This window comes from Rhineura floridana, chromosome 14 (assembly GCF_030035675.1).
Source record: "Rhineura floridana isolate rRhiFlo1 chromosome 14, rRhiFlo1.hap2, whole genome shotgun sequence".
NCBI lineage: Eukaryota > Metazoa > Chordata > Lepidosauria > Squamata > Rhineuridae > Rhineura > Rhineura floridana.
The window spans coordinates 25,402,234-25,426,891 of record NC_084493.1 but is presented as its reverse complement, the minus strand read 5'-3'; the positions used below and the strand labels follow the sequence as shown (position 1 = coordinate 25,426,891).

The following is a 24,658-nucleotide window of genomic DNA, read 5'->3' as shown; positions in this document are numbered from 1 at the left end:
TCAGAGGAGGGGAAATACGAAGGATGCAGAGCAGTTACGAGCTTCTGCAGTGCTTTTAGCCATGGATCATATAGCCAGCATTTTAACATTGGTCAGAGCCCTCGAAACAGTCTTGGCATTATGAAGGAAGGTTACCTTTTACAAGCGACTGCAAACCTTCTTTGGGAAAATACCTGTCATAGGAACAAAGGAACATCATTTATACTGAGTGAGACCACAATTGGTCCATCTAGATCAGTATTGTCTACACTGACAGGCAGAGAGCAGGTGTCCATGTTTTCAGACAGGGGGTCTCTCCAGGTCCTAGCTGGAGATGCCAGAGATTGAACCAGGGACCTTCTGCATGCAAAACAGGGGTTCTTCCCCTGAGCTACAATCTGATTTGACACAGCAGGGAAGTGTTCCCTTGAACTTTTCCCCCCGAAGCCAGGAAGTTTGAAAACCTGCTGGTATAGAGCACACAACTATTTGAATTACACTTTGTGCAAGCACAGTCCAGGCTGACATTTCCACTGTGAAGTAGCGCCCTTGATGTTTACTGACATTGCAGAAGGATGCCAAGGTCAAATGACACTGAACACTGCCAAGAAGCCCAGAAGAATCAAAAGGCTCACACTGCCCTCCCCTCCCTGCTGTCTCTCTCCCTGCAATGTTCATCCACCAGGGTCACCAAAGCGGCTCCAAAACCTATATAGGAGCCCAGATAGAAATGGATCCAGAAAACCGGTTTCATCCAGGAGAAACAAATTCAGGGCACTATTGACGTCAGCCAGAAGTCTGTGTTATCATCTTTTCTCAGTGAGGAACCATTGATTAACTTCCAGGGTATCTAAGCTTCCGAGAAATTGAGGATTCTAAAAACGTTACTGGAACACTATTGTTCTTGCCTGCTGAATGCCTAAAAGGAGGGCAGATGGAAGAACAGCCTGACCTGCCCCTCTTAAGAGACACTTGTTCTGCAAAAGACAGCTGGAGTCCCTTTTCCAGGATGGAATGAAGAGTGATTACCAGCTTGTTGCTGAAGATCCAAGCGTTGTGAAAGGGACAGCCACAGAAAGCCAATTCAAATGTTGGCCGCCCTAACTGCAGTCCTGTGCATGATTTCTCAAGTGTGTAATGGGGCTAACTCATAGAGAAGTGTATTATTTAAGGCTGTAGCCCTGTACCTATTTTCCCTCACAGTACTGATGGGAGGAAATTCAATAAAGTTTACTTTTAAAGGTGAACTTACATAATGCGCACTTTCCAAAACAATATACAAATTAAAATACAGCCTTCCTTCAAAATTTGCACAAATTCTGCAATGCAGTTCACCAGCCAGTGTACAAACATGCATATATTAGGGGAAAGTGTGTATAAAAACGAATATATTCATGCAAAGAACATACCAAAAATGTGTTACATTCAGAGAAAATTCTTTGTAAAAATGTGAGGCAAAGAAAAACAAGCCTGTTAGGAGAAATTTGCACTAAAAGGTTGAAGAATGTTCATGAGGATTTTTTTTTTAAAAAAAAACCACAGATTGCTGCAGAAATGTGGAGAACAGAATATAGATTGGAAAAATGAGAAACAGAGTGAACTGAAATTGACAGATCTTTCCAGCCTGACCTCTCAGTAATGCAGCTTGATTCCAGGTAGTCACTATAGGATTGCAGTGTAAGGGTGCAAACCTATATACCAGGCCTCAGAATCTTTTTTCAGCCCAAAGACCACATGTCTACCCTTTCCTGTCCAACACAGAGACCTTCAGTTCTGTCTGCCCTGTGAGGAAGAACAGCAGAACCATCTGCTTTGGGGTTGATAGTATCAACTGCCATGACATGAGGAACAAGAAGATGGCAGATTCCTGTTGAGTCTCAGAAGGCCTACGCCCCATCCTATAATGTCAGCTACTTCCAGCTATATTACAGTCCCTTAAGATAAGGTTGGGTCACCATGGTTGGTTTGGGTTTTTTTCTCAAGGGCTGCCAAGGCCTCTTTTTTTGTTGTTTCTATCAAAGCTGTTCATTATAAGAACAGCATGTAAACCAGGGATTTTCTGACTGCTTTGGATAGATAGATATTTTATTTGTTTGTTTGTTTGTTTGTTTGTGGTGAACAAAAGCACTAAAAACACTTTAAAACAACACTAAAACAGACTTTAAAATACATTAAAAGAAAACTAGACAAACAGACGATAGATAGATAGATAGATAGATAGATAGATAGATAGATAGATAGATAGATAGATAGATAGATAGATAGATAGATAGATAGATAGATACATACATAGATACATAGATACATAGATAGATACATACATAGATAGATAGATACATAGATAGATATGATTTGCAACATCTCCCTGGCACCCTACTCCTTGTATACAAGGTGAGCACCCTGCATGTATGACCATTGTATAGGTTGAAACATATAGGTTTCATCTGCACAACCTATGCAGAATTGAAGTGCCTTCTGTAAAAGAACTTTATCACACAGCCTGGATTTCCTTGAGATGAGAAGATCAACTATGAGTGGTAGACATACTCAACTTCTTTAGCAAGACACTTGGTTTCACCACCATCTAGTGGAGAAATTGTAAACAGTAGCAGCAGGATCTACTGTACATTTTGGAAAGTTGTTTGCTATGAATTTAGACACCTCTTGCTTGTTAGAAGATAAGTACTCTGAATACATTTCACCCCTTCTGCAACAGCTGGTTTGTGCCTTTAACACCTTAAATTGTTTAGGACCAGACTATCAGAAAAAATGGGTATTTTATATTCCCATACGTACTTGTACAAACCCCAAGATCAATGTCTGCCAGGGCTGGGCAGTAGGGCAACAGTCAAAAGCTGGGAACCAGAAGCCATAAAGCAGGTCAGTGGTCAGAAACAATAAAACCTAGCAAGATTGAAGACATATACAGGCACAGCATCAGAGGTCAGGAAGAGTTTTTTGTTCAAGCAAGACTTGGGTGGCAATAAGGATGGTCAAAATTTGTCCTAATATATACAAGTTTGTCTTTTTGGCGCTTACCGAAGACCTTCCTCTTTAAATAAGCCTTTTAAGTGGAGATCTTTCCCAGTCTGCATCTGTGCTGGAATTGTTTTTAAAGATGTTTTTAGTGTTTTATTGCTTGCTACTTCTAGGAGGAAGGGCAGGATGTAAATTTAATAAACAAACAAACAAACAACATAGACATATTTTTGCAACCCATTTATCCTAATGTAATGCATTTTTGAATGTTATTTTCACTCATATATTCATTTTTATGCACATTTCCCCCTAATATGTATTTTTATACACATTGTTTGATTGGACAACTGCATGGCAAAATCTGGGTAAGTGCACAATTCGAATGGCTGCATTTTTCTTCTCGCAGAAAGGCAAATTTGATAAATTTGGCTTTAAATGTGAACCAGCTTGAATTTCTCCCCCACCCCAAGTTTCTCAAAGGCAAATTCAAATGAGGAGAAATTAGAATTATATCCACAGCCTACTCAGTGTATTGGTCTTTCTCTCCTTTACCACTAGGTGGTGTTCATAATCTCCACAATGGAGACAATAGCCTTTCTTGATAAATCTCTAGCTACAAGCTAGCAATGCATTCAGTCAACAGAGATGAGATGAGGGATCTAGCAACTACCATTCCTATGACATACTAGAACCATATCTTTCCTTGTCACTGGTGTTGCATGACTCAGCTCCATCTGAAGCTCAGACCTTAGGCAGTGGGCAAGGGCACTGTATCTCTGAGGGCATTGCATCTCTGAGGCCAACTTCAGATTTTGGACACAAACTGTGCCTCTGTCTTACACCCCCATGTAAACAATTAATTGTACGCTTGGCTTAGGGATGTGGGAGAAATTTTTTCCATTCAAACCGTAACACAAACCTACCTAATTTGCACTTCTGGTAAAAGGTAAAGGTGTCCCCACACTTGTAGTGTGAGTCATTTCCGACTCTTAGGGTGACATCTTGCGACATTTACTAGGCAGACCATATATATGGGGTAGGATTGCCAGTTCCGTCCCCGGCCTTTGTTTACCCCCCAGCATATGCCGGGTACTCACTTTACCGACCACGGATGGATGGAAGGCTGAGTGGACCTCGACCCCTTTTACCAGAGATTCGACTTCCTCCTTTCGTTGGAATCGAACTCCGGACGTGAGCAGAGCTTCGGCTACGTTACCACCGCTTACCACTCTGCACCAATACAGAAACCTCAGCTATCCTTCAAAATTTACAATGCAGTTTTCCAACCAAAACTGGACATAAGTAGAGCCCTGCTGGTTCTAGTCTAGACCAGCATCCTGTTCTCACAGTGGTCAACCAGTTGCCTATGGGAAGTCCGCTGTCCTGCCCAGAGTCCAAGACACGAGATGGAGGCAAGGTTTGGTCTAATTCTCATTTTATTAGTGTGATGGTTACATCCAAAGCTGTGCACTTCCTAAAACATGTCTACTCTGACTCACTGCTTTCCTTAACTAGCCTACCTAAACAGTCTCTGCAGTGTGTGGGGAGAGTTTACTCAGCACTAGAGCCTGGGTGGGCACCTGCTTAAGTAGGAAAGGTCTTTGCATGTAAACGATGGCTCCTCTGGAGTTCCACCCTCTGAAAGTCTCTCTTCTCATTCTCATGCCTTCTTGCGCAGGGCAAGGGAGCGAGCCTCCGATGGCCCATCTGAAAGCAGGGCTTCGCTATGTGACGTCGCAACCTCAGGAGCGGGAAGCTGGTTGGCGGGGAAGCATTTGAAGTGCCAGGCAGGGATTCCTGCATGGGTGGGGTTGGTGCATGCAAAGGTTCACTTCCCAACAGTTCAGGCAGGGAGCTTGCAGGCAAGGGGGACCTGCCTTGATGGGGGTGCTGGCCGAGGAAGTCTGCAGGCTCCTTCAATGCCCCAGGGACCTCATCCTCATCTGACTCCTCTCCTTGATCTAGCTCCCCTTGTGCCTGGGGTGCAACACCCGCAAGCAGGACCTGAGCGCAAGAGCACTCTCTCCACTTGCAATTTTCAGCAAATAGCAACACATTACTTGACTGGAGAACCATCAGAACCACAGGGCAGATCAGGGGAAGGGCTGTAGCTCAGTGGTAGAAGATCTGTTTGGCATGCAGAAGGTCCTAGGTTCAATCCCAGGAATCGCCGGGAGAGACTCCCATGTGAAACCCTGGAGAGCCACTGCCAGTGTAGGCAATACTGAGCTGGATGGACCAATGATCTGACTCAGTATAGGGCAGCTTCTGGTGTTCCTGCATGGTAGCCAGAGGCATGCTGTCTCTGACAGTGGAGGTAGAACATTGTCATCATGGCTAGTAGCCATCAATAGCCTTCTCCTCTATGAATTTAGCTGATCTTCTTTTAAAGCCATCCAAGTTGGTTCCCCTGACTACACCATGAGACCAGAAGAAAGGTGACCACCATCACACAGACGTGTCATCACCAGTTCTGAAACAAGAGGAACAAATGAAGCCTCCTCACTGACCTCCCATGCTGCTGCTCCCCTGGCCCTTTCCTCCACCTTTCCCTCCTAACCTGGCAACATTAGAATGGATTTAGGTGATTGATTCGCAGAGGTCTACCTGAAATAGTCCCTGGAACTAACCCAGTCTCCCTGCCTTAAATGGGGAGGTACCCCTGATAAATTCAAAACCCCTCGGAGATGGAATACAAAACATATTGTGATACCCAGTAGGGGCTGGTGGCTGCATGTCAGGGGGGCAGTGGACTCCCCTCTGGATTTTAGTCGAATTTTCAAGGAACTGTCCAAGGTGCTTCCACTGCCCCACTGACATGGAGTTGCCACTGGCAATGCCCTTTCTCCTTTTAATCTGGTTCCAAGGGCCTGTCCTTGGGGTTGGTCTGAAGCTGCAGCTGGTGCAAAATGTGGCAGCTTAACTGCTCACTTGGGCAGGCTGTCGCCCCCATGTTATGCTGCTGCTGAAAGAATTGTACTGGCTGCCAATTAGCTGTCAAGCTCAGTTCAAGGTATTGGTTCAGGTGCACAGAATTCCCTGGGAAGAGGAGTTGATTGTTAAACTGCTCTGGGAACTGTAGCTCTGTAAGGGGAACAGGGGTCTCCTAACCACTCTCAGCACCCTTAATAAACTACAGTTCCCAGGATTCTTTGGTGGAAGCCAGGCTATGGTCTGAAGGCACATGAGGCCAGCACCCTGCTGAAGCTAAGCAGAGTCAGGTCTGGTCAGTGCCTGGATGGGAGACCACCTGGGAACCATATGTAAGCTGCCTTGGGTTTCTAACATGAAAAGAAAGGCAGGGTATAACTTTTATAAATAAATAAAGTAGTATGATGATGCTTTAAATATATAATGCAGATGGAGCTAAACCTGCCCAGTTCCTTCAAACTTTCCTCATCAGAGTGGTTTTCCATACCTCTGGCCAGTTTCTTTGCTCTCCTCTGAGCCCGTCCCAATATGGAGCTCTGTTGGCCTGCCTTTGGGAGGAAGGGTGGGATACAAATTTCATAATAAATAAACACAATAACAACCATCAGAGACAGAAAGAGTTGCAATGACCCATTTGGAACCTACAACATGCAGTAAGCTCTATATTAAAAAAAGAGAGGATACAACCAAATTGCTGAATATTAAGTTTGACCACTTTGAGGGCATCCCCCTCCCCCACCCCATTTTCTTCTGACTTTATCTTCTTCATTCAGGATTGAGCTCAGCTAGAAAAATCTCCCATGCTTTTCCGCTAATGGGAAGTGACCTTCGTCTCTCCAAAGAAGGAAAGGAAACAATTGAAAGAATGTGGTATTGGGAGGGCTTGTTTACATATATTTAGCATCATGACCTCAGCAGGAAGGAGATGCCTGACTGTGAATTGGCTTGGCAGGAAGGGTGAGGAGGAAGAGATTACTAAATATGAAAAGAAAAGAAATTGCTTCTTACCAAAGGTGGTGGCGGCATTTAGGTCACATTCACACCAGACATTCATTCCACTATTGTTCCACTTTAAACAGTCGCAGCTTCCCCCAAAGAATCATGGGGAGTGTAGTTTGTGAAGTGCTGAGAATTGTGAGGAGACCCCTGTTCTCATCACAGAGGTACAGTTGGCGAGAGTGGCTTAACGGTCATTCCCTCTTCCCAGAAAACTCTGGGAACTGTAGCTCTGTGAGGGAAACAGGAGTCTTCTGACAGCTTTCATCACCCTTCACAAACTACACTTCCCAGAATTCTTTGAGGGAAGCCATGACTGTTTAAAGTGAAATAATAGTGGAATAAATCTCAGATGTGACTGTGGCCTTATGTTGAGTCAGAGCATTAGTCCATCCAGTCAGAATTGTCTATAACACTGTTCTTGAACCGTGGGTCCCCAGGTGTTGTTGGATGACAAATCCCATCAACCCCAGCCAGCTTAGCCAATGGCCAAGGATGATGGGGGTTGTACTTCAACAACAACTGGGGTCCCAAGGTTGAAGAACAATAGTCTATACTGACTGGCATTAGCTCTTCAGGGTTTCAGGTAGGGAATCCCTCCTAGCCTGACCTGGAGATGCCGGGGATTGAACCTGGGGCCTTCTGCATGCAAGGCAGATGCTCTGCCACTTTATTAGAAATGCATTTTAAAATATATTTATATATTATATTACAATAAATATTGCAAATTTAATCATTAGTTTATAGTTTTTAAATCATAAATTTAACAGTAAAATTAATTTATTATTAAATTTATTTCCCACCCTTCACCAGCAGGTCCTAGGGCAGGTCACAACAATATAAAATGCATTGCTAAAAACAGGTTAAAACAAAATACATTCACTGCTAGACAGGGTCCTAAAAATATAAAGACATAAGGGTTTATATGGCTGAGTTCCTAAAACCACCCTGAGTCAAATCAAGGTCTTCATAAGAACAAGGTAGATGTAAAGAGTTGTACAGCCCCCAAGAGACAGAAATAGGTAAAAGCTTCATGATGTGGTGAGCCTCGTTCATGAGTTCTAGCAACATGTTCCCCACCAAAGAAATCATTATCATAGAGGGAGAAGAAATGAAATAGATTCCTCTCTCCCAAAGCTAGGTGCCCTCTACCTAATCAGGGGCAGAGAACTTGTGACCCTCCTGATGTTGTTGGACTCCAACTCCCATCAGTCCCAGCCAGCACGGCCAATGGCTAGGGATGATGGGAGTTGTAGTACAACAATATTTGGAGGATTATAGGTTCCCCACCCCTGACCAAAAGCTTTCCCATCAGCTTGAGAACTTCCTTTCTTTTGAAAGTCTTACACACACACGCACACACACACTGAGAGTTAGGAAACAAGTTCATCTGGTTTAATAATCAATCCCTGTTCCCAGGGAACTCTGGGAATTCTCACTCTGTGCAGGGAACAGGAACTGTAGGCACCCTTTTCAAACTACAGTTCCAAGGGTAAATAAAAGAGGAAAGTCCATATTGTTTGGTTACATGCGCTTAAATTTCAGTTAAGCAAGGGATGAGGTCTTTGGCACTGAGGAGGAGGGGGAGGATTCTAGGAAAGGCTTTGAAGGACGAGAGAGAGGCAGCATCACCATAAAAGTGTTGCAAGAAGCTACTTGAGATACTAAAGGCTTGAAGAGGGAAAGGGGAGAATCATGAAAGGAAGAAGGAAGGGTTCAGATGGTTGGCAGCAGAGGAGTTGGAGGAGCAAGGGTTATGGACAGGAATATATCAGGGTTTGAGGGCAGGGAGATAATGGGGGCAGGAGAGCATGGAGACAGAGCTGGTCCAAGTCATTTTGCTGCTTTAGGTGGAACAGCAAATGACACACACAGACATGCAGTGGAGGCTGGATATTAGAGCAGATGGAGCCCTGCCCCACCAACTTCGGTCTGCCCTCAGCCAGCCCTCACTTGATAGAGCAGGTGACCCTGTTGAAGCCCTTGTCACGCTGTGGTACAGCAAAGCATGTTGGGCTCTTGACATGGTTGCCCCCGAGAGCCCTCTCCAGCATTATGGAGCCCGGCTTGCACCTTGGTACACCAATGAGCTAAGGGCAATGAAACAAGCTGGATGACGGCTAGAGCGCAACTGGCAAAAGACATGCTGTGAGGCTGACCAGGCACGAGTAAAACATCATAACCGTGCCTATTGTGTGGCGGTGAGAGCGGCGAAGAAGGCTCACTTCTCTGCCTCCATTGCATCCTCAAGTAGCCATCCAGTGGAGCTTTTCCATATTGTCAGAGGTCTGATGACATCAACTCCAGGAAATGGAGTTTTAGACCCTTCGGAGGCCCACTGTGAATTGTTTGCAAGGCACTCTAAGGGTAAAGTTGCTCGCCTCTGTAGCAGTCTTGATGCCCCATCCACATCTACTGTAGTCCCAATGAGGTGTCCAGTGCAACATCTGCTGCAACGTCTTGGGAATGGTTTCAGTTGATGTTGCCTGATGATGCAGACAAGATGCTTGTGATGATGCAGCCAGCAATGTGTCCTCTCGACCCTTTTCCTTCTTGGCTTATTAAAGCTTGCCGAGGGGGTATGACTGAATGGATCCAGGGTGTGGTCAATGCATCATTGTGGGAGGAAGTGGTTCCAGCCACCCTGAAAGAGAGGGTGATCCAACCACTCTTGAAAAAGCCCACCCTAGACCCATTGGGCTGCGACAATTACCGACCGGTCACAAATACCCCCTTCTTAGGGAAGGTAATTGAGAGGGTTGTGGCACAGCAATTGCAAGTATCCTTGGATGAAACAGATTATCTTGACCTGTTCCAGTCTGGGTTCAGGCCTGGTTATGGGACTGAATCAGCCTTTGTTGCCCTGATAGATGACCTTTATCAGCAGAAGGACAGGGGGAGTACAACCCTGTTACTCTTACTTGATCTCTTGGCAGTTTTTGATACTATTGAGTCAAGGCTGAGAGAGAGACTTTCGTATCTAGCCCAATGAGCCAAAGCTCCACCCTTTGTAACCAGCGGCACTAGATTTGAAAGTTCTCACCCAAGTCCTTAGCTTAGAAGCTCTGCAATTGTCCCGAAGATGCTAGAGTGTGTTGATAAGAAAAGCAGTGGTTGGAGCCCTCCAGAAGAGGAACTCCTGAACCCTCCCAACCCCTCGTGTTTTATACCTTTTTCTCACTAAACTGACTCCAATGCAAATGTGACTAGGAAGATGTGAACCAACCCATTTCCTGATAAGTTCCCAGATAATAGGTGTGATCTCCCTGCTGTAGATTCTTGATGATTCCTAAAGGTTACAAATTATCCTAATCCTTATGTAAAACCGTTTCTTTGTTTGAAAAGAGCGCCTGATTCTTCCTGGGCAACATTCCCCAAATTTCCATAGTAAACAGGAAGTCTATACCCTCAGGCTTTCAAGACATGTACTCCAGGGTCACAGAGGGGCTGTCTCCCAGGAATCTTTGCTATTGCAGGCTTTCCAAACTCTGGTTCACTGAGATGAATCAAAGATTAAAAATCCTCACTATTTGATTCCTCATTACAGGTTGTACTCCCTCTGAAAGAGCAGGTTTGTAGTTTGGGGGTGCTCCTGGACACGTCTGTCACTAGAGGCCCAGGTGACCTCAGTGGCTAGGAGTGCCTTTTACCAGCTTTGGCTGGTAAGACAGCTGTGACTGTTTCTGGACCGGGATAGCCTGACCACTGTTGTCCACACACAGGTAACCTCTAGGCTGGATTACTGTAAGGCTCTCTATGTTGGGCTGCCCTTGAGGTTGGTCCGCAAGCTGCAGCTGGTGCAAAATGTGGTGGCAAGACTGCTCACTGAGGCAAGGTATCGCCCACAAGTCACCCCACTGCTGAAAGAATTGCACTGGCTGCCCATTTGCTACCGGGCCAAGTTCTAATCTTGGTTTACAAAGCCCTGTACAGCTTGGGACCAGTATAGCTGAAATACCATCTTATTCGTTATATATCCAGTCGATCACTGCACTCTGCAGGTGAGGGCCTCCTGCAGATACCATCTTATCAGGAGGTCCATTCAGCACAACATAGGAAATGGACCTTTAGTGTGGCGGCACCTACCCTGTGGAATTCCCTCTCCTTAAATATTAGACAGGTGCCATCTCTGTTATCTTTTCAGTGCCTATTGAAGACCTTCCTCTTTCAACAAGCCTTTTGAGACCTTATCCCAGTCTGTGTCTGTGTTGGGATTGCTTTTTAATATGTTTTTAAACTTTTTTTTAACAATAGTTTTTTAACCTTTTTTTAAAGATGTTGTGAAAGCTTTAAAAATGTTCAAAGTTCAAAGTTCAAAGACACATTACAGCCAAGCAAAAATACTTAAACAGGGTGCAAACAAGAGCCAGTGAGGGGAGTGGCCTGGGGGTGAAGGTGAGGCCAGGGAGAGTCCCAAGGGCCAAACAGAGAGGCCTGGGGGCCACGTTTGGCTCTCAGACCTGAGATTTCCCACCGCTACATTATAAAGTCACTCAGGCCCCATCTGCATTATACATCTACAGCAGTATCATGCCACTTTAGTGATGGCTTTCCCCTGAAGAATCCTGGGAACTGCAGTTTGTGAAGAGTGCGGAGGGTTCCCCTCACAGAGCTATAATTCTCAGAGTGGTTTACCAAGTAATCCTCCTTCCCAAGGAACTCTGGGAACTGGGGGGGGGATAGAGGTCTCCTAACAACTCTCAGCACTATCCTGGGACAGTTCCCAGGATGCTTCGGGGGAAGCCAAGAATGTTTAAAGTGGTATGATATTGCTTTAAATGTATAGTGCAGATGGGGCCTCAGTCACTGCCTAAAAGTTGCTAATGCAACAGCTCTTTAGGGATAGCTCTGAAAGCCTGCCCCGTGATAAGCCAGGCTCCCTCGTTTCTGCTGCTTCAATCCTGCTGGACAGCTCTCTTGTTGATCCAGGCTTCTTCACATGAAACCTGCTCTGACTGATCAGATCTTGTTGATTTGCTGCTGAAAAGGACACCGTGCCACTTCCCTGATCTTGCAAGCTGCCATATGCAGGTATTAGTTCATCACAGTGTTGAGAGCATGGGAGACTCTAGCCACAAACCCCCAGTATCATCGAGAAACTTGACCCTAGAAACCATAAGCAACCTTTGAGTCACATGTATCGACTCTGCTAGAAGGATTCCATCTTGGCATGAGTAACCAATCAACAGCCAATGCTCCTTGGCAAAGACTCAAGATTCCATCCCGGTGATGACAGGGCTTCTTTCTCTGACTGACTCAATGTCTGCCAGACACCTTGTCACAGAAAAGATATTTCAGTGCAAGGCTTGCCAGGTTCCTGGCCTGAGACTGATCCTGTATCTTCAGGAGAAGAGAAAGTCAGCCAAGTGCAGGTGTTCTTGCAACCCTAAAATGGGAAAAATCACAAGGTGGAATTCTCCCTTCCCCCCGCAAATCTTTTAAAGATACAGAAGACCTCTTGGTTGCCAGGCCCAGCCTCCAAGAGGTCTTCTGTATCTTTAAAAGCTGTGCAGGGGGAAGGGAGAATTCCACCTTGTGGTTTTTCTCATTACAGGGTTGCAAGAACACCTGCACTTGGCTGACTTTCTCTTCTCCTAAAGATACAGGATCAGTCTCAGGCCAGGAACCTGGCAACCCTACTTATGACATTCTGAGCAGGGTGGATCCCTCCAAGGGCAAACATGTACCACGGAACGGAGGATAACGGAGCTATTCCTGCTCATCATTTATGATGTGTCCTGGCTACAGATGCTTCAGGGGTCAGCATCATTGGGCTCCTGCTTAAGCCTGGGGGGTGCGATGCCAGAGACAGTAGCAGAAGGGATGGCATTGCAGTGAGAAACAGGTCTGGCATCAACAACCAGCATAGGCATACTGGGGCTAACACTGGTTGATAGAGCATCCCCCTTCCTTCCTTCCTTCCTTCCTTCCTTCCTTCCTTCCAAACAGTTCCAGGGGTCAAGGCAGCCAGGTGCGCTGTGCTGCAAAGCACTGCCACCTGCCAAGGCTCAAGCTGCCATCTCCATTTCAGTGTATTTTGGCCCACATGGGAAAATGAAGATGATGGGGACATCTCAAAACTTGGCCATCTCAAACTTAGGGATGGGAGAGAAATTCCATTTTGTTTGCATTTAATGCAGTGGTGGCTGGTGGCTCTATGTCATCTGGAATCTGCTCCAGGAAAGATTCCTTGAAAGTTCAGACTAAAACCTGGAGTGGATTTCATAGCCCCACTGACATGGATTTCATAGCCCCACTGACATAGCCCAGCCATCACTTTTTTTAATGAAAAGCTACCTAATTCACTCTTCTCAAACCAATGCATGAGCCAAAGTAGAGCCATCCTTTCAAATCCACACTTCTCTGAATTTCGCAATGCAATTCTCCAATCAAAACACTGTGCATAAAAAAAGCATTTATTATGGGAAAGTGTGCATAAAAATGCATATACATTAGTGAAAATAATATTCAAAAATGCATTATATTAGGGGAAATTGCTTACAAAAATGTGTATATTATTCAAAGCTGCATACAAAAATGTGTTCATTGGGGGGAAATTCACACTGAAATGCTGACAAATTCTCAAGAGGATTTTTTAAAAAAGAAAATCCTCAGATTGCTACAGAAATGTGAACGGAATTTAAGACTGGAAAAATGGCAGACAGAAAGAAACCAGCATTGACAGATTCATCCATCCTTACAGTTTTCCCAGGCATTTCCTGGACAGTATTATTACTATAAATAATAAGAATCATAGAATCATAGAGTTGGAAGGGGCCTTGTAGGCCATCGAGTCCAACCCCCTGCTCACAGCAGGAAATCCACAGCTAGAGCATCTCCCGCAGACAGCCGTCCAGCCTCTGCTTGAAGAATCCAGCGAAGGGGATCCCACCACCTCCCTAGGCAGTCGGTTCCATTGCCGAACTGCCCTTACTGTCAAGAAGTTCCTTCTAATGTCCAATCTGAATCTACTCTCCTGCAACTTAAAACTATTAGACCTAGTCCTACCCTCTGGGGCAGCAGAGAACAAATCTGTACCCTCCTCTATGTGACAGCCCTTCAGGTACTTAAAGAGTACAATCATGTCACCCCTCAGCCTTCTCTTCACCAGACTGAACATGCCAAGTTCCTTCAACCTTTCCTCATAAGACTTGTTCTCCATACTGGCTATCATCCTCGTTGCCCTCCTCTGAACCCGCTCCTACTTGTCTATAACTTTCTTAAAATGAGGCGCCCAGAACTGAACGCAGTATTCCAGATGAGGCCTGACTAATGCAGAATATAGTGGGACTATTACTTCCCTCGACCTGGAAACTATACCTCTATGCATCCCAAAACCATGTTTGCCTTTTTTGCCGCAGCATCACACTGCTGGGTCATGTTCAACTTGCAATCCACTACAATTCCAAGGTCCTTCTCACATGCACTACTGCTAAGCTTGGTATTTCCCACCCTGTACCCGTGCATTTTGTTTTTGTGGCCTAAATGCAGAATCTTGCATTTGTCTTTATTGAATTTCATTTTATTAATTTCAGCCCAATTTTCTAGTCTATCCAGGTCCCTTTGGATTTTATTCCTGTCTTCCATTGTGTTAGCTATCCTTCCCAGTTTCGTATCATCTGCAAACTTCATAATGCTTCCCTCCACCCTGTCATCTAAGTCATTGATAAAAATGTTGAAGAGTATCAGCCCCAGGACAGAACCCTGTGGCACTCCACTCGAAACCTCCTTCCAGTCCGAAGCAGAGCCACCGACGACCACTCTTTGAGTACGGTTTTCCAACCAGTTGTGAATCCACTTGACAGTATTTCCATCTAGTCCGCATTTGACCAGTTTGCTATCAAAAGGTCGTGGGGGACTTTGTCAAACGCTTTGCTGAAATCTAGATAGATGACATCTACAGCATTTCCACCATCTACTAAGCTAGTGACCCGATCAAAAAAAGAGATGAGATTAGTTTGACAGGATTTTTTCTTGACAAACCCATGCTGGCTCCTACTAATCACAGCATTGTCATCTAGATAGTTGCCAATGGACTCTTTTATTATCTGTTCTAATATCTTTCCCAGTATTGAAGTCAGACTGACTGGCCTGTAATTCCCCGGATCTTCTTTTTTACCCTTTTTAAAGAGCGGGACGACGTTTGCCCGTCTCCAATCCTCCGGCACCTCTCCCGTTCTCCAGGATTTCTCAAAGATGATGGCAAAAGGTTCCGAGAGTACGTCAGCAAGTTCCTTCAATACTCGGGGATGCAGTTCATCAGGCCCTGGAGATTTGAACTCATTTAGGTTAACTAGGTATTTCCTGACTATCTCCTTATCAATCTTGAACTGCAATCCCGACCCCTTACTGAGATTGCTACCAATGCAAGGTTGCACACTGTTCCCTTTTTGGGAGAAAACGGAGGCAAAATAGGCATTGAGCAGTTCTGCCTTTTCCTTGTTATCTGTCAACATTTTGCCATCCTCATTGAGCAGCAGTCCCACCGTTTCCTTGGTCTCTCTCTTGCTTTGAATATATCTGAAAAACCCCTTTTTGTTGTTCCTCCCTTCCCTCACCAGCCTCAGCTCATTCTGGGTTTTAGCTTTCCTTACGCTATTCCTGCAAGCCCGAGCCGCTCGTCGGTACTCTTCCTTGGTGATGCGTCCTTCCTTCCATTCCTTATACATGCTCTTTTTTATTTTTACCTCCTCCACCAGTCTTCCGTGTAGCCACATTGGCTTTTTCCGATGTCTTCCGTTTTTCATCCTGTTTGGAGTTGTTTGCAATTGCGCTTTTTGTAATACGTTCTTCATGAACTCCCATGCTTCTTGGGCTCCTTTTTTCTTTAGTCTATCTAGCCACGGGATCCTACCCATCATTTCCCTGACCTTGCTAAAATCAGCTTTCCTGAAATCCAAGGTCCATATTTGACTATATTCTTCTTTGGCTTTCCCCAGAATCACGAATTCCAGCATTACGTGGTCACTTTCCCCCAAGGTACCGACCGCTTTAATTCCCGTGACCAATTCGTCCGTGTTAGTTAAGATCAGGTCCAGGATTGCCGATCCCCTTGTTCCTTCTTCTACTTTTTGAAAGAGGAAATTATCAGCAAGGCCCATCAGGAATTTGTTGGAGGCTTTGTGCTTCGCAGAGTTTGTCTCCCAGCAGATATCCAGGTAGTTGAAGTCCCCCATCACTACTACTTCTTGCCTCCTTGAGATTTCAGAGATTTGTTTGAGAAAGGCCTCATCTAACACCTCTTCTTGGCCAGGGGGTCTGTAGTAGACACCTACTACCATGTCGGTTTTATTTGTTTCTCCATTTATTTTTACCCAAATGGTCTCTACCAGACCCCTTTGTTCGCTGTCTTGGATTTCCATAGAGGTATATTTGTCTTTGACGTATAACGCTACTCCCCCTCCTTTTCTGTTGCTTCTATTTTTTCTGTAGAGTTTATATCCTTGAATGGCTATATTCCAATCATGGGAGTCATCCCACCAAGTCTCTGTTATCCCTATGAAGTCATATTTGCCTTGATGCACTAAGACTTCAAGCTCCTCTAGCTTGTTTCCCAAGCTCCACACGTTGGTATATAGACACCAGAAGTCTCTTTTGTCCTGATTGGATTCCTCCGTTAATATACCGTGAGCTTTGCCATGCATCCCTTTCTCTCTCCCAGTGTCTCCTGTACCCTTCAAATCCTTGTGTTTACAACCCGCTGTCTTTGGATCGGTATTTAAGCTATCATCTCCATCCCCCAGAGGCTTTAGTTTAAAGCACTCTTGATGAGTTTTGCCATACTTCTGCCAAAGAGATTCTTCTCAGTCCTTGTGAGGTGCAGCCCATCTCTTGCCAACAGTCCCCCCTCCAAGAAGCTTAGACCATGGTCCCAGAATCCAAACCTCTCCCGTCGACACATCTGCGTAACCAGTCGTTGACCTGCATTATCTTCCTTTCCCTTTGTAGTCCTCTATCCTTCACGGGAAGAATTGAGGAGAAGACCACCTGTGCCCCAAAATCCTTGACCTTCCTACCCTCATAGTCTGAGGTGATCTGTTCCAAGGTGTTTCTGGCCGTGTCGTTTGTGCCCACATGGATGAGGAGAAAGGGGTACCTATCTTGTTTCCCAATGAGCCTCAGCAGGTTGTCAGTGACGTCCCGGATGCGTGCCCCAGGGAGACAACAGACTTCCCGATTCATTTTGTCCAGCTGGCATACCAGTGCCTCTATCCCCTTGAGCAACGAGTCTCCAACCACCAGCACCCTCCTCTTTTTGCCACGAGCGGTGGTTGCATCAGCTTCCTTCTTCTGGGGTGTGGAGTCTTCCTTTGCAACCAGTGGCTCTTGATGCAGGTGAGTTTGTTGAGGCTCTTCAGGGGTGCTGTCTGCCGAGAGACGCTGAAAGCGATTTGTTAGTTGCAGCAGTTCTGAATCCCTCCTGTTTTCCCTTGCCCTTACAGTGACAGTTCTCCATGGGGATTTGTTGCTGTTGCAGTCCTCTTCTTCCTTGTCGCTTTCTTCCTGTACTTTGTGTCGTTCCCTTAATTCCTCCTGTGTTCTATCGAGGAAGTCCTCATCTTCTCTGATAAGTTGCAGGGTGTCGATGCATTGCTAATAATAATAATTTGATTTATTACTCACCATTCACCCTAAAGTTCCATGTGAGGTCCACAACAATTTAAAACACAACATTAAAAACAGTTTAAAACAAATTACAAGCACAAGAATGGAGTGGGTTCTAGGGATTTTCATTCAGTTGGCATTTAAAGCAGAATTTATCAAATCACACTTTCCAAATAGTATGAAACCCAAAGCACAGCCATCCTTCAAAATTCACAGTTATTCAAATTTTGCAATGCAGTTCACCGACCAAACAATGTTTACATAAATGTATATATTAGGGGAAAGTGTATATAAAAATGAATCTATTAGTGAAAATAACATACAAAAATGCATTACATTTAGAGAAATTGCTTGCAAAAATATGTACATTAGTCAAAACTGCATACAAAAATGTGTTTAGTAGGAGAAATTCTCACAAAATTGCTGGAGAATTTTCTTGAGGATTACTTTTTTAAAAAATCACAAATTGCTGCAGAAATGTGGAGAACCAAATTTAAGACTAGAAAAAAATGAGAAACTGAGAGAACCGAAATTGACAGATCCTTCCCTCCCTAGTGGGTCCTAAGAATATACATCTCAAGCATCAAAGGCAAGCAGCCAAGAGTTGCGTTTAAAGGTATTTGGATGAGCATACTGCTGTTTACTGTGCCTATTAGATTATTGTGAATTATTATATTCTGATGGATTGTATATTATCATTTTTCTTGTTTTCCTGTATGATTTCTCTACTCTGCACAGTGCTTTGAATTTTTCTAATATAAAGTGATAAATAAATGAAAATAAACAAGTTCCAGGCTTCCAGTTGCATGAAACCCTGTGTCCCCCCCTTCCTCCCTCCAGACATGGGCCCTTCCCCACTCATGCATTCCTCTTAACCACAGATATAATGCCTAAACAGGGATGCGGAGAAATTCTACTCAGTTTGCACTCTAAAGCAAATCTGATTCCCACTTCCTAAAATAATATGCAAATTGCAATACAAGCATCCTTCAAAATTAAAATGTATTAATGCAGTTCTATAACCAAGTAATGTGTACATGAATGCATATGTTAGGGGAAAGTGTGCCTAAAATGCACATATTAATGGATATATACAGAACAGACAAGTGCAAATTTCAATATAACATACAGAAATGCATTGTATTGGGGAAATTGCTTGCAAAAATGTGCATATTAGGAGAAAAATTGCACGAAAATGTTAACAGATGTTCACAAGGACTTAAAAAAAAGAATTTGCAGATGAATGTGGAAATGCAGAGAACTAAGCTGAAGATTGGAAAACTGAGAAACCAAAATTGATGACCACCCTTCCTTGCAGCGGATGAGTGCTTTTGAGGGAGAAACAATGGGGAATTCTATGAGTATCTACTTAGTCAGACAATAAGCAAACAGCTGCAGAACGGCACATGGCAAATGCTATGGATAGTCAGAGAATTGAGGAAGGAGAGTTGTAGCACCTGTCATCTTAAGAGGGATACACAACTCTGACTAAGCACGCTTACATGCAAGCCCTTTTCTCTCCCATCCACTTCAAGAAGCCCAACGTAACCTCTGCTTTGCGTGCTTGCTGGCTCCCTGTTGACAGAGGGTAAGGCCCACATGCCTCACACCCTGAAATAGACTTTCATTTTATGTGCCACAAAAGGGACATTCCTATTTTCTGCATGTCAGAAAGCTGTCCATTTTTCTAGAACCTGAGAAAAAAACAGGCAATGAAAGATGAATAATTGCATCTTTTTGTTTTCCAGATGCCACCAGTCAAACTGAACCATCCCATTGTGTGAGAGACGTCAGCATTCCCTGGCTTGATCCTCATTATATTAAAAATTCCAGATCACAATCAAATTTCATACACCAGCTAAGCAACCTGAACCACCTCGCTTTGATCTCTCATGCCAGTAGAGACTCCAGTGTTTGACGAAGAGAAAAGAGAGAGGCTCTTGTGTTGGATTAAGTAAGTGGGCAAGGGCATAGAGCAGGGGCAGATAATGTGGTGCCCTCCAGATGTTGCAGGACATCCAATTTCCATCAGCCCTGGCCAGCATTGCCAATAGTCAGGGATGATGGGAGTTGGAGTCCAACAACATCTCAAGGACACCACATTGGCCACCCCTAGCATAGGGGAAGACAGCAAGCTGGGACAGATCTGATTTAGGTGATGCTCCAGAAGTGTCACTATTCTTTTTCTTTCTAATTTATTTAGCACATTTATATCCTGCTTTTCTTCCATCATTGAACTCAAGGGAAGGTGTATGGAGTCTCCAGGAGGTCTCCTATCCTGGCACTGAGCAGAACCAGACCAGTTTAGTTTCAATAAGGAAGCTACATTAATATGCCCTGAGACCAAACCCTGGGACTATCAAGCACATGTGTAGACTATTGGGTCCACAAGCAACAGGAAAAGCAAAACATACCTTGGGACTCACAGGAAATTATCTTATACCATATTAGACTATTTGCCGATCTGTCCCTGTGTTGTCTGTTCTGACTGGCAGAAGCTCTCCAGGGTCCCAGGCAATGTGGATTTCCCACTGACCAATTACTCCTGTTAGCGTGAGATGCCAGGGGTGAGCTTGAGACACTCTGCATGCAAAGTGCGATGTGCTCTATCATTGAGCAATGGCTCCTTCCTCCTTATGACTCAGAAACTCTATGTCACATTTAGGGATGTGGGATAAATTCAATTCAGTTCGCATGCAAAGGTAAATCTACCTAATTTGCACTTTCCAAACCAATACATGAACAGAAATGCAGCCATCCTTTGAAATTCACACTTCTGTGAATTTTGCAGTGCAGTTCTCCAGCCAAGTCATTTATGTAAAAACACATGTACTGCGGTAGTGTGTGCATAAAAATGCATATATTTGTTAAAATAACACACAAAAATGCATTATATTGGGGAAATTGCTTTGCAAAAATGTACATATTAGGCAAAACGGCATACAACATGTCTGTATTACAGAAAATTCATGCTAAAATGCTGATGAATTTTCACAAAGACTTTTTTTGAAAAATATATTGCAAAAATATCCTGCCGAGGGTCCACTCCAGCACTGGGCTCACTAAAATATGTACAGTCAGAATGTTCATGTCAGCAAGTTCCTTGTTCTATTAAAGAAAGAACAGAGGAACTATAGTGGTTCTGCTTGACAGCTATGGAATAACCTACAAAGGGCATCTAGTGAGGAACAAGTGGTGGTTCTGCATTATTAGTCTCATTGTCTTACGCCCACTGAGTTTCGGTGTAAGAAAGGACAAAGGAGCAATTGATTACAGAAACAAGACCTCCTTCCTGATTCATCCAGACTGCCACATGAGTCGGTTCTCACTAACGCCTCCAGCTATGGTAACTGCTGTAGGAAATTAGTCCCACGTGGGTGGATGCCAATGGATGCCACTGACTACCAGTTGCTGGAAGGGCAAACAGCAGGAGGAGGCTCTTGCTTTCATTCCCAGTGGGAATCGGGATACTGGGCTAGATGGACCTTTCATCTGTTGCAGCAGGCCTCTTCTGATGTTCTTCTGATGGGCGAATCTGTCAATGTCAAGATCTCTCCATTTCTAATTTTTCTAGTCTTAAATTTGGTCCTCCACATTTCCACATCAGTTTGCAATTTTTCTTGTTCCATATGATTTTAATATGTTTTCGCAATGTTATGATGGCATTTTGACTTGCATGTAAATCACTCCAGGAAGTGAGAAGCCATATGCAAATTTAATAAACCTAAGCCTGCCTATTTACTTGGGAGTAAATTTAATGCATTCGTATGGCGTTGGATTAGAGGATCTTTGTTGTTCCTTCCAATTCTATAGTTCTATGGAAATATAGAATCTCCTACCATTTTCCATCTTACAATATACAAAGTTGCCCTTCAATACTTGAAGAGTGGGATTTTCAAAACTTACAATTCTAAATGTATCTACTCAGAATGTCCTATTGAATTCAATGGGGCTTGCTTCCAGGTTTGTGGGGTTGGGACTGCAACTGTAGTTGCAGGTAGCTCTGATTTAAAAGCATCATGCATGCCAATACAAGGGAATCAGTTTCAGTAGGCAAAACAGAGACTCTGAGTCCTCAGAGACTCTGTCATTTTAAATTGTTCTGTATGAAAACAGGGGCAGGGAACCTGACCCTAGAGATGTAAGAAGGCATCATTTTCCATTTCATTCTGCATCAGTTGCATGCAGCAACTGTTTCCGTTCTGCTGCAGTTTATCTTTCTCCAAAAACTACTTTATTTATCTTACTGTCTGCAGTGGCAATACTACTTAACTTACGTAATTAATTACATAGGTTATATTATCATCGTTATTCCACCCCATTCATTTCAATGCAAAGGAAACGCAATGCACGCAATTGATTTCATATAGTTTGCAGGCTTTTCTCTATGGTAAGTACAGAATTAGTTCTTTGTGACAAACACCAGCACTGACCAAGGTCACTGTTTATGGCAGGGATATGGAACCTCAGGCCTGGGGGCTACCTGGCCCTTGAAACTTTCCCTCATTGGCCCTACTCTGTGCCCTCCTCAAGTGCTTTTGCCTGACTGGAATGCAGCCTTGAACTGTAATACTGCCTCTTGCTTGTCTGGATAGAGAGATGTTGAGTGGGGGGAATGTGTGTAGAAACTGCTGCATTTTGTGTGGCTAGACCATAGACCACTGTACACATCCATTACTATGGCTACTTTTACGGGAAACATAGTTCAGTGGTAGAGTGTCTTCCTTGCATCCAGAAGGTCCCAGGTTCAATCCTCAGCATCTCCACGTAGGCCTGTCCCTGTCCCCATCTGCACTGTGCATTTAAAACAGTATCATACTACTTTCAAAAGTCATGGCTCCCCCCAAAGCATCCTGGGAACTGTAGTCTGTCAGTGGTGCAGAGAGTTGTTAGGAGATGCCCTATGCCCCTTACAGAACTACAATTCCCAGAGTTTCCTGAGAAGAGAGATTGATTGTTCAACTATTCTGGGAATTGTAGCTCTGGAAGGGGAACAGGGATCTCCTAGCAACTCTGAGCACCCTTAACAAACTACAGATCCCAGGATTCTTGGAGGGATGCCATGAATGCTTAAAGTAGGGATGGAAAGGTCTCTCAGCTTTGGTTCTCTTAGCTTCTCGTTTTTTCAGTCTTAAATTCAGTTCTCCACATTTCTGCAGTAATTTGCGATTTTTTAAAAAAAAATTCTCATGAAAATTCTCCAGCATTTTAGTGTGATTTTCTCCTAATAAACACATTTTTGTAGGCAGTTTTGACTCATGCACACATTTCTACTGAGAGTAGACCCATTGAAATGAATGAACATAAGTTAGACATGTCTATTAACTTCAGTGGGTCTTCAGTGGGAATTCCACCCATTTTCTTTTCCCAGAATGCACTGGATATTGGGTTGTAGCCAATGCTGGTTCTACTCAGAACAGACCCATTGAAATGAATGAACCTAAGGTAAGGTCATGTTTATTAACTTTAATGGGTCTGCTCTGAGTATAAGTAGCATTAGATATAATCCCATTGTATTATCCCCAGGCATTCTGGGGCAAAATGGCCACCCACCCCACACACACAGTAAATGGTGGCCCCTATTAGTGGCCGAGAGCCAGTGTGGTGTAGTGGTTAAGGTGCTGGACTACAACCTGGGAGACCAGGATTCGAATCCCCACAGTGACATGAAGCTCACTGGGTGACCTTGGGCCAGTCACTGCCTCTCAGCCTCAGAGGAAGGCAATGGTAAACCCCCTCTGAATACCGCTTACCATGAAAACCCTCTTCATAGGGTCGCCATAAGTCGGGATCGACTTGAAGGCAGTCCATTTCCTCATTAGTGGCCAGTTCCCCTCCAGAATACCCTGCAAATGATGCCAGGTGCCAGGCTTTCTAAGAAAAGAAAATGCCATCTTCATGATACTGCTTTAAATGCATGGTGCAGATGGGGCCACATGCTGAAATCCTGAAGAGACTCTCCCAGTCAGTGACATTGCTAAGATAGACAGACCCAATAGTCTGACTCAGTATAAGGAAGCTTCCTCTGCTCCTATGGACTGTTGCCTTCATACCACCCACCACTGGCCTGCAGCCCACGGTTTGTTCCCCATGGGGGTTTGCGGCCCTTGGCCTGAAAAAGGCTCCCCACCTCTGGTTCCTGCTGGTTAACTGTATTTGAGCAAAGAGAAAACCTTGAAAACCCCTTTAAAAACAATGCTAGTGCTATTTTTTCCCTGTTCTTGTTTATGTGGCTTAGAATAAACCACGTTCCTGTTAGAATAACAGGAACCGCAACACACAATCAACAAATGCTGGCTATGGAACAATAGGCAACTCTTTCTTCTTGTTCTGGTCCAAGTAAGGAACTAGCTTGCGCCTTGAATTAAAATTCTTCCCCAGGACAAGATGAAAGTAAAACATACAGCCAGGCTATAAAGCCTGCATACAGTGGCCCCCAAGCATGTAAATCATCAGTATTGGAAACACTGACATCAGGGCTGTAGTTATGGGTGGTGGTTTTGGGGGCCTGAACCTACTTCAGGCCTCTCCCTGAACTGTCAACACTTTCAACAAAACAACTAAGCCTCCTTAAAGCAGGCTGGCTGGTTGGCTTATTATTTTTTCCAGTGCATTTATACACTCCTTTTCATCACTAAGTGACCTCAAAGTGGTTTGCATTTTTTTAAAAACAACAACATATCATTACAAATCATGGAACACAATCAAATAACAGCAAAATCTCAATAACAAAACCACAACACTCCATGATCGTGCTGCTTAGATTGGCACTCAGTGAATGCCCTCCCCATCTCCTGCTCAAACTACTCAGCCTCAGCTGAGACCCTCTTTGCCCTTCACCCTTCAGCTCTCTCCAAGTGCTTGCGCCTTTGTTAAGCACCGGCCAAAGAGATGGAAGCACCAGAAAGAGTGGTGAGTCTCTTCCACCTTAGCTGAATGCTCTGGATTTTAAAATCATTTATTTCTTTGTTTATTACAGTTATATTCCACCCTTCCTCCCAGAAGAAGCCCAAGGCAGCAAACAAAACATTAAAAACACTCTAAAACATCTTTAAAAACATATTAAAACAAAACATTTTTAAAAACATCTTTAAAAAAAAAAAAAGGTTTCAAAAGCATCTTAAAAAGATATTCCAACACAGACACAGACTGGGATAAGGTCTCTACT

General features: G+C 44.1%; 1 protein-coding gene across 1 annotated transcript in view; it reads right to left on the bottom strand.

Moving 5' to 3' along the window:
- Positions 1 to 19,960, bottom strand: part of LOC133369639 (cholesterol side-chain cleavage enzyme, mitochondrial) — a 55,178-nt gene extending 35,218 nt beyond the window's left edge. Inside the window, exons 1-2 of the mRNA XM_061595012.1 lie at positions 19,905 to 19,960; positions 6,377 to 6,437 (exon numbers count right to left, since the gene is read on the bottom strand). The gene's annotated coding sequence lies outside the window, so the exon portion shown is untranslated. The remainder of the gene's footprint in view (positions 1 to 6,376; positions 6,438 to 19,904) is intronic.
- Between the last annotated feature and the right edge of the window lie 4,698 nt (positions 19,961 to 24,658).